Genomic DNA, 9,545 nt, shown 5'->3' on the forward strand with positions numbered 1-9,545 from the left:
GTCTCTTAATAGTCAGATTAATGCCTTTGTAAAAAACAAAAAATCGACTTTAGAGATATAAATGAAAATATTTAGTAAAATTTTGGTGTTTTCCTTTTTGGTAGCATCATTAACTATTCTATTTTATTATAAATAAAATTATAAGTCTAAAATGGGAGATTAAGGAGTAATGCTAGTATAAAAAAATACACAATATAATTGGGTTTGCTTGTCAGTATTGTCACACATGTTTTCTATTTTTTTAAAAACTATAATTCTCATATTGCAATAATTTGTGATAAACAGTTAAATATATTGAATATGAAGATATATTGAATAACTTTTATATAATAATTATAGTGTAAACAAATAATTTTTTAAATTTAAAAACATTATTTAACAACTATCATATATTTTATATATTGATTAGAAATTTAGGATTGAAAAGCAGTTAAGTAAAATATTTTAATCCCATATTTTTACTTTATTATTTTTAAAAATACATGTTTAAACAGATCGTTTATTTACAAAATATATAATAATATTATACAACATATCATATATATGTATATATCATATTTTATTTTTAAAAATCATTTAAATACTTGAAATAATATGTTACTTCTTTGATTGTCATATCAATTAAGAAAACATGGTTAGATGCACACTACTCTATAACAAAGGCAATTTCTGCTTTTATTTTTAGAATTTGTTTTGTATAATAATAATAATAATAATGATAATAATAATAATAATAATAAAGACACCCATTCTCAAATAATGGAAAAGTATGAGAAGAGATTTATGAAAAAGACTAAAATGGAGCATTCATGAATGAGAAATCATTTATTATCTTAAGCAAATGCATTAGTATGATTCACAGTTTACATGAAATTCTCATCCACTTGAATAATCCCAAATGCCTTTTGACTGAGTGCTACATTTGATTTCTTTGTTTCCTGATCTGAAGTTTCTATGCATTTCAGTATAAATGTAATCAAATTCCAATGTTTCAACAAACATGTTTGACAAAATGAATGATATATTGCCAAAGACTAGAAACAAGTCATACTCAAAACATTAAAGATTCATACATGAAATGATCAACAACAATGTCAAGAATGTACAACAACATTGAGATGTTTCGATCATTGAGTTTTCTATTTTCAAAGTGTCTGCATGAATTCAATTTGCAAAACATGGTTAAGTGCTTGTCAAACAAAGAGCAATAATCATCATAAATATGACGAAAACATTTCACCGTGTTCCTCGAATACAAATCTCAAACCAATATTTCGATTTAAAATCAAGCGAAGAAAAATAAAGCAGGCCGAAAGGATCTAACAATCAGTAAAGAAAACCACTCGCATTCTGCAACTTTCAGTGAGCAATCACTAAAAGAAATCGAAATCGAGATAATTATCCGAACCTTTTTTATCTTTGGCAGAGACAACCTTGTCACTGCTCGATGCTGCGGAAGCCTGGGGACGATCGAGTTCCACTTGTTTCGGAATTTCTGGAGGACTAGCACAGCGTATCAATGCCCAGTTCACACCCTCAAAGAATACATGTTGCTTTATCTCTGTTGCTCCGCGCTTATATGCAAGCCGATTTTGAGGCTCTTTCACGAGCAATCCCCGGATAAGGTCCTTGACCGCAAAGCTCACAACCGGAGACTCTGGGAACCTCAATGGCTGGCCAACTACATTAAAAAGCGTTGCTCTGTTACCAGACCCCTTGAAAGGAGTCTTACCGAACAAAAGCTCATAGAGAAAGATACCGAAAGTCCACCAATCAACTGCACTTCCATGGCCGTCACCCTTGATGATCTCGGGGGCCAAGTACTCATGTGTACCAACAAATGACATTGATCGTGCATCTGTCGGCTCTGCAATGAGTTCAGGCAATGGGCTGACTTGGTTTCCTACTTCGGGTTTTGGCTTCCTTTCCTTCTTGGACTTGGAGGAGAAAATGCGAGGGGAGAAGCAAGTGGTAGGTACAACACATGATGGTTGAATGCATGATGGCTGAATGCAAGCAGGTTGAGCACAATAGACTGGATTACTTCTCCGGAGTGGATCAGAGTCTAAGCTGGAGGACTTGATCAATGTCGGGCTGACTGCACAGCGGAGGGAAAGGTCGAAATCAGAGAGCATGATGTGCCCGTCTTCTCGAACAAGGACATTCTCCGGCTTGAGATCTCGATAGATGATGCCAAGCATGTGTAGATACTCCATCGCAAGTAGGACCTCTGCTACATAGAACCTGTGTTAATGAAAAAGCACTGATTAAGTACTTGAGCCACATAACCTCGTTTTTACCGGTAAAACAAAAACAGAGACTGGTCTACTCAGATCTTCATCAACGTCAATAAGTTCCTAAAGTCAATGATATGACAGATATCTGGTAATACATCTCATATTATCTGCAAGATACTTAAAATAGCAGTATGAAGACAAAGCCTAATTGATTGTACTAGTGAAAGAAAAACAAAAGTTCATAGCAAGCCAATTATCAGGAAAGGACGGGCACATACGGCGGCCACACACACCACCACAAGTTCATTTGTGCACCAATCCAAAGTCAGAGAGTGCATTGATTCTGTAGACAAGAAAGTTCAAAGAGAGACATTGTTCTACATTTGATTCACTCAGTGTTCAATATTTAAGTTAGTTCTTCATATTCTGGCATTCATGTACTTTGATGAAGCAAAGACAACATAATCACATGATTTGCCGAACTTCACTCACTCAAAAACATTTTCAAACCAAACATAAATTTCATATTCAGAAAACGTGCTCAGAATCATCGCCAATAGGATATGCCCAAACTTTAGCCAGCCCGGGATAATTTCCAAAGATTGCTAATGGCAAACACCAAAGAAACTGGACCACCACTCTTTAACATAATGGTGGTCCATTTTATGATGATAGTTCAGAATTCAGATTAGTGATTAAAGGAGACTTTGACATGTTCTCACAACTCACAACTGCCTCAACTAGTCCAAAGCATCTACTTTTTAGTTTTTGCACAGAGATAATTTGGCATCATGTGATCTAACCATACATGGTACAAATACATGGGGTTGCTAAGGTCGTACACCACTAAGAGATAACTCAAACCAAATTAGTAATCCATGTATGTTGAAAAAGACAGTGTGGTAAATGATATAGGTTAAACTATGATAATTGACGATGACAGTTTAAATGGTGTCTTATTTTCTTACAAACCATACAAAGTAATTCTCAGTTTTTTTATTTTTTTATTTTGTTTATTTCAATGATTCAATATTCACTCATTTTCCTTGAGAGAAGTGCATTGGATTATTTTGAGCGAACTAAAGATCGGAAAAAATGAAACTTCTGGTGTCTAGCAATCTCTCTTATGAAATAATAATAGAGAAAACATCCTAAACTGTGTTTAGAACAATTTCACAAAACCAATAATGGCCGTGTATGCATTCTTGTAATGCAGATTGCAGAGTATTTCACAATTAAGTTTGTTCACTAAATAGCATACCATATTTTCACAAAATATCCACTGATGCTCAAAGCAAAATATGATTAAATCAAGCATAAAGAATCCAGACAAGTGATGAACGCAATACTACAAGTAAATTAAAGAAAGGATTGCATATAGATACATACTTCACAGCTTGTTCTGAAAAATGCTTCCCAGGTTGTCTCTGCCGAAGTGTGTGAAGATCTCCTCCCGGGCAGAACTCCATCACCAAACACGAAAACTTTTCAGTCTCAAAGTGAGTGTATAATGTTGGGAAGGAATGGATGATCAAGGGATTGCAATATTTCTCTCTCAGTCTGAGCTCTGAGCAGTTTTTTCCGACTCGCTAGAGAATTTTTGTCCATAACTTTCATTGCAAAGTAACATCTAGTCCCACTCAACTCCGACAAATACACACTACCAATATCACCACATCCCAACCTCTTGAGCAGTCTGAAATGGTTCAAACCCAGAATCCCGTCCTTATTTCGAATCACTCGAATTGCTTCCCATCTTAAATCATTTCCTTTATGTGGCTTGCTAGCGCTGCTGCTTAAACTGCTGCAGGTGCTTTCATCACTGACATCACTGCTTGTACTAGCCCTGCACATACTATTACCCCGCTCAACGCAATCAGCCCGATCATTAATCTTACCACTTCCGCTTGTCTTGGTCAATCCACTAGTCCCATTACTAGCCTTGGCCGAAGCAGAGTTATCCGTCACTGCAGCTTCATCAGAATTCTGCTTTCCCTGGTCTCTGTTGCCTTTCACAATCGGTGAAACCAAGTTGTCAGACTCTGAAGAATGGATAGCCTTCAAAGGCATCTTATCCGTCGGTTTTTGTCCCTCCAAAACTTCATAAACACCATTGATTGAAGCATGTGGACTCACAGATTTCGGCGATCTTCTCATGTTAGTAGTGTCTAATTTTGCATGCTTAGGAATCTGCAAAGGTGGAGGCTTATGAGCCCTTGCATCGACTTTATGGTTGCTAGCTACCTTGGATTGATGCTCAGAACAAGCCTTAGACATGACTATCTTTGAAGCAATTGATCTTAGAACTGATCAATAAATTCACCAAGCAAGCCTAACCCATTACTTGTTCCACACTTTGAAGTGCAGCGAAGACAATCCTGTCACATTGATATCATCAAAGGTCACTTTCTCCATTGACAAAGGATCGAGCCAAGGGTCTCTCTGTCAACAAATAAGGAAGAAAGGATGGCATAAGTCATATCATATGACAATTTGAACAAGCATACGGAGGGGAATTTCTGGTAATATCATCGAAGCCAACCATGACAGAATAAAAAAGAAAATCAATACACCCTAGAAACAAATATCATCACAAAAGTCAGAGAAGTCCTACAGCCAAATTCGGAGATATGTTCAGATCTCAAAAGAAATTAAAATTGTGAGAAAGCAAAGACAAATAATAGAATTTTTTTTTTCCTTAACAATCTTTGCTTATATTGTGCAAGAACAAGAAGAAAAGATGAAGATCAGATATACATCAAACAAATCAAGATCAAACCTTTAAGCAGCCAAGAGAAAGATATACCAAAATCCACTCAGAAATGCAGCATCTTTATAGCAAAAACCCTCAGATTCAACAAATGAAAAGCACATCAAATCAACCATCAAACATCAGCAATGAAAAATCCAATCAGTAAACCCCAAATCAAGGACATAAGATCACACCAACCACATCAAAATCCAACCATTCCACAACAAACAGCAACAAAAATCCAATCTCTGCTAAAAAAGAAAAGACCTTTGCATCAACAATGAAACAATCCTAAAAGACACTATTAATTGCAATTCCCAAGAGATCCCCAACCGCTACCCATCAAAATCCTTCCATAGATGCAGAAAAAGAAGCAAAAAGGGGCAGCAAAAGATCAAAATGGAGGAAAAGATGCAGAAAAGAGCATCATCAATGACCCAAAAAGGTACCTTGATGCCAAAGATCGCAGCTTTAATGATGAAATTCACAAGAAGGTGGAGATCTCTAATCCTCACATCTCATCTCCCTTCTCACCCTCCCCACAAATAACAAACAGTGAGAAGGTAAAGAGAATATAAAGCTATAAATAAAAATTATATTTTTTTTTAAAGAGAAAATTAATATTTTTTTAAAAAAAGGCAAGTATTGAAAGTGATGAAGGTGTTTTGTATGCGCAATTAATCCAATCCAAAATAAAGATTTATTTACTTTTTCAATTAAATTATTTTTGTACTTTTTTTTTTAGTCGTGACCACAATTTCTTCTTTTTCCCCCTTTAAAAAAGGTGCAAATTAAATTAATTAAAAATAAATAAATAATAGTAACTTTCTTCCCCTTAAAACTTGGTGTACTTTCCAACAAGGTCATCCTTTGACTGCTTGTCTTCTTGGAAAACAACAAATTTGGAGTGATTGGTAATTTGGTGGAAGTTAAAGGGCAAAGAGGGATTTTCACCCTTCAAGTAATTATGTTGTCAATTATTAGGAACATTGGTAAATTAATAAAATTTTAACTTTTTTTTAGGGTTTAATTAACAACCATCACACATTTTAACCTGTTTTCTCTTTTTTAATATTTATTTAACGTGGGTCAATTTTATTTTATTTTTATTGTCGTAAATATATTTGTGATAATAGTAAAGTAAATTTCATTAATTTCATATATTTTTGTTAAACCAATCTTCAAGATCCAAATGTCGCCGGGAGAGGCTACGAGAAACTATCAACTAAAATTAATATTATGTATATATATTTCAATGTTAATGATACAATAACAAAATTAATTTATTTAACAATGTTTTCAAAAATACACAATATATATATATATATATATATATATATATATATATATATATATATATTAAATGCATTAACAAGTCAACCCCAAAAATATGAGATTAACAAAATATCAATTTATTAATTATATGGTAATATTTTATCTTTAATCGGAATAACTTATGTTTCAAAGCCTAGCTAGGTTTTGAATTTAATAAAAAATCATAAATATTCTTTTTATGTTTCAAAGCCTAGCTAGGTTTTAAATTTAATAAAAAATCATAAATATTCTCTTTTAACATAATTACTAATTCAATCTATTTGTGGTTTTACTTTATATGATTTAAAGTTTGAAACGGTCTCCTCAATAAATACACATATATTTTATTTAAAAAATTTGACATTAATAGGCCAAAATAATATTTGAAATTATAAAAAATTATGAGTATAAAAAACACATGTTCATTAACATGGTTTTTTTTTTTGTTTTGAGAGATCATGAACAAAACAAAGCACACATATAACAAATATCAATAGTAAATGTTCTTGGTCATAATTATGCCTAAAATTAAAAAGAAAATCTACAATTAAAATAATTAATATATATATATATATAACCAATAACCTATAACCGTATGATCTACACTTTCTCACATTTATCAAAAACTCCAAAAAAAGAAAAAAAAAATTGGGCATCCTGATCAAAGTGCAATATGCGCAGTAAATTCTTCAACTTTTTCCACTACCAACAAATCATTGGATTTCAAAATCATATAAATTTTTTATTAATTTAATTAAATATATTTTCAAGTATTTGTTACATTTTTGAGTTTTTTTTTACTTATTTATTTAAAAATTTTGTGCAACATTATATAATATTTTTTTTAAATTACTTTTTATATTTAATGTATTTTTATAATTTATAATAAATTATAGTATCCAGCTATATATTTTTAAAAGCATCTTTTGAAATAAAAAGTAATATTAAAAAGTTAATATAATTTTTATAAATTTTAGGTTATCAACTAACTTCAATCAACTTTTCTTAAATCATATAAATTAGATAAAATTGACAATTAAAAAAGGGGATAAATACTATTTGAACATTATAATAAACTTCACATCACCCTCACTTGCCGGCCCAACATAGATATGATCTCCGCCGAGGCTTGGCTAGCTTGCTTGATGCGGGAAGAGCCTCAAACTTTAATGAGACTACCAAATGTTGATTAGTGAAAATGAAATAAATAAATAAATAAATAAAATAAGAAGTATTGAGGGAGTTGCAATTCATTTTCCCAAAAATACAAAGATAAGATGTAATAGATATGGTTGGTAGTGTTCATTTGTGTTTGTGTGCAGGTTCAGCTCCCTTTCTTTCTTTTCCAATTGTGTTGTGCAGTAGTACATTAGAAACTGCATGCTTTGTCCATCAATGCCCAAATGGTCCCTACTTTTAATTGTTTGTACATAAAATAAACAATGATGAATATATACATTAATACATATTTGATGTCTTGGCCAAGAAGTGATGAACACAAAACAGAGCTATTATGTCTGAATAAATAATTTGTCAAACATCATTTTTAAAAATATATATATCTTTAATGAAAATAAATTTCATTATTCTGATTAATTTCATATGGTTGTTTGTTTATTTTTGGATTTAGGATTAAAACCATTGGTAAGGGATGCTTATAAAATTTAATCACATGTATGGTTAAAATAAACATTACTTTACTTTTAAAGGCAAAAATAAATAATTATTTAAATTTTATAAACGTTAATTAATGGCTTTAATTCTAGAATTCATTCGTCATTGTTGTTTAAAATCAAACAAGTGGCAAAATTTTGGAAATACAAGACCTATGTCTTTAAAATAATATGCATTGTCACTTTCTCCACTTAAATATTTTTAACTTAAAAAAAAAAAATCAAAATGCAGGTACTAATGCTCAAACATGACACTCCACAAGAAAAGAACACTGAAGAGCTAGTTAATTAAATTGCCTGCTCAATGGTGGAGCCTTTGTGATGTAGAATATAAGAAACAATCAAAATAGAAAATTGTTAAAAATAACAATTAACAGCCAATTATGGAATCCCCTATGCAATATATATATATATATATATAGATAGATAGATATTTAACCTCTTCCATCCCAAATTGGGATGATTAATGATCCATTTAAGTCTTTAGGAAATTTTGGCAATTGTTACACTTCAAGTAATATATGGACTTGCTTGGCTTGAAGTAGAAACCATTTGCAGGCCAATTAAATATAAACAAACAGATAAAGTTAAAAGCAGAGGGAGAAAAAAAAATAAAATAAAATATATATATATATATCAATCATGGACAAGATGAGTCAGAATCCAAAAGGGAGCAGCAAAAATGAAGGCCTAGTTGGGGGGACAAATCTAATCAAAATTCTATTGAAGATTGGGGTGTGTTAAGTCATTTCTCCATGTGGAGTAGCTATCAAAGGCAATGTACTCAAAAGACTAAGACTCTCTCAATGGGATGGAAGACCCCTCAACAGCCTCCATTCCTTTCATTTCCCCCACTTCAATCTCACAAGCTTGACCCTACCCTACACACAATCCCAGTTTTAAAACCACTAAAAATTAAAAAAGAGTTCAAGTCACAGCTCTCTCTCAATCCTTGTCACTAATAATATTCATAATAATATTTCCAATCATACATATGCCTCATGCGTGTGTTTAAAATGTACTAGTGAGTGTAGTTCTGGTCTAAAATTTCGGCTAATGTGGCTCATGTATAATCACATCAACTGCAGCGTTTGACAACTATGACTTATAACTAACAAAATTATCCATCTGTTCTAGTGCCAAATATATACTACATAGGCTTGCATTATAATAACTCTTATTTAACTTTAAACTGCATCAATGATATAGATAAAGCCAGTTTCTTGACTTTTCAGGGATATATCCAAGAATTCATGTGAAGTCTACTTGGGAGTTTGCTAATTTGCCAAGATGTTAGCTTGAGGTTTAGGATTTAGGCATTGTAATAACATTAAAAAAAAAAAAAACAGTCTTAGGTCCATTATTTAAAAAAGAAAGTTCTAAATTGGCAACACAATATGTTGCACCTGAGTCTCTTATGTGAATTATTCATTTAAAAAAAAAACCGAGATCAAACCCCAAAACTCATATAAAATGAGGACACATATATTAAGATATCAACTCCACACCTGTGCACGTCCCTAACTACTCTCAAAATTACAAGTTACACCTATTTGTTAAAAAAAAAAA

The 9,545-nt window shown here is 32.0% G+C and overlaps 1 pseudogene; it reads right to left on the minus strand.

The window, feature by feature from the left end:
* Positions 1–1,048: 1,048 nt before the first annotated feature.
* Positions 1,049–5,589, minus strand: LOC120261220 (annotated as a pseudogene).
* Between the last annotated feature and the right edge of the window lie 3,956 nt (positions 5,590–9,545).

The sequence above is a fragment of the Dioscorea cayenensis genome, chromosome 5, assembly GCF_009730915.1.
Source record: "Dioscorea cayenensis subsp. rotundata cultivar TDr96_F1 chromosome 5, TDr96_F1_v2_PseudoChromosome.rev07_lg8_w22 25.fasta, whole genome shotgun sequence".
In the NCBI taxonomy this organism is placed as follows: domain Eukaryota; kingdom Viridiplantae; phylum Streptophyta; class Magnoliopsida; order Dioscoreales; family Dioscoreaceae; genus Dioscorea; species Dioscorea cayenensis.